Source organism: Trichechus manatus, unplaced genomic scaffold, assembly GCF_000243295.1.
Source record: "Trichechus manatus latirostris isolate Lorelei unplaced genomic scaffold, TriManLat1.0 scaffold00026, whole genome shotgun sequence".
Taxonomy (NCBI): Eukaryota; Metazoa; Chordata; class Mammalia; order Sirenia; family Trichechidae; genus Trichechus; species Trichechus manatus.
The window spans coordinates 7,065,741-7,067,374 of record NW_004443962.1 but is presented as its reverse complement, the minus strand read 5'-3'; the positions used below and the strand labels follow the sequence as shown (position 1 = coordinate 7,067,374).

The window sequence follows — 1,634 nt, the reverse complement described above, 5'->3', positions numbered from 1 at the left end:
AGCCTGGCCACAGTAAACATCTCAATTTGGAAACTCTCTTAATTCCCAAAAGCCAAGAATGTCTACCTCAGACCAGCTGGTAGCAGGGCTTTGGAGGTAGGGGACCAGCAGGAGTTCCAAGACACCTGAAGGCCCAGCCTGGGGAAACCCAGCAGCACCAGTAGCATCAGATAAATCAAGTAGATGAAAGTAATACTGCAAAGGCTCTGAAAATCAAACCGCCACTGGAATCACAGCTGACAAAATGGGCCACGATTTACTACTAAACCAAAACAGAGTGATTGCCTGCTAAAATTAAAAGATTTAAGTAGGACTCAAAGTCTGCTAACATAATAAACAAAATATCCACAATACAATAGAAAATCGTCCAAGAAAATCACACCACGGATAGAAAAGACTGTTAACTGAGGCCAACACAGACATGATGAAGATGTTACAATTATTTGACAAGGATTTTAAAGCAGCTATATATCAAGGGTCACGAGTCGGAATCAACTCGACAGCAATGAGGTTTTTTGGTTATCACAGAAAATGTTTCAACAATCAATTACAAATTCTCTTGGATCAAATTAAAAAATGGAAAACCTCAGCAAAGAAACAGCAGTTATAAAAAAAGAAGCAAAAGGAAATTATAGAACTGAAAAATACAATAACAGAAATAAAATTTAAAAAATTTGCTAAATGGGCTCAATAAAAGATTGGAGATGATAAAGAATCATTGAACTTGAGGACAGAAAAATAGAATTCACTCATTCTGAACAACAAAGAAAAAACAGACTAAAAACAAAATGAACTAAGATCTCGGAACTTGCGGGGCAACAACAAAAGATCCAATGTTGATATCACTGGAGTTCCAGAAAGCTGAAAAAGAGAATGGGCTAAAAACCTATTTGGTGAAATAATGGCTGAAAACTTCCCAAATTTAACAAATGAAACAAACTTACAGATCCAAGAAGTTAAGTAAACCCCATAAAGGATAAACCCAAACAACTCCGCACAAAGACACATGATAATTAAACTTTGAAAAACTAAAGACAACGATAAAAAATAAAATAAATTATAAAAAACTAAAGACAAAGAAAAGGTCTTGAAAGCGGCCAGACAGAGACGAAGCATTGCCTGCAGGAGAACATCAATTTGAATGACAGCGGAATTCAAATCTGGAACCATAGAGGCTAAAAGGAAGTAGCACAGTATTTTTCAAATACTGAAGAAATATTAGTGTCTACTAAGAATTCTGTACCCACTGAAACTATCCTTCAGAAATAAAGAAGCAATAAAAACATTGTGAAAAGAAGAAAAACTAAATAAATGTGCTGTTAGCAGACTTACCCTTGAAGACTGGTGAAAGGAAATTTTCCAAACAGAAAGGAAACAATAAAAGAATCTTGGAATATCAGGAAGGAAGGAACAACAGAAATGTAGGTACATACAACAGACTATTCTTTTCATCATTAGTTTTATAAATCATATTTGATGGCTGAAACAAAAATTGTAACATCATTTAATAATCAAAACAATTATACTTAAAAAGTGAACATGATAAAGTGACCTAAATGGAAGTGAGAGTTCCACACTTCAGTCAAAGTGGTAAAATGCCGATACCAGTGGACTGTTATAAGCCACATCAGCAC

The 1,634-nt window shown here is 34.9% G+C and overlaps 1 protein-coding gene across 6 annotated transcripts in view; it reads right to left on the bottom strand.

Moving 5' to 3' along the window:
- The window catches only part of ZNF148 (zinc finger protein 148), a 145,684-nt gene that overhangs the window by 116,806 nt on the left and 27,244 nt on the right, over nucleotides 1-1,634 (bottom strand). The gene's annotated exons all lie outside the window — the stretch shown is intronic.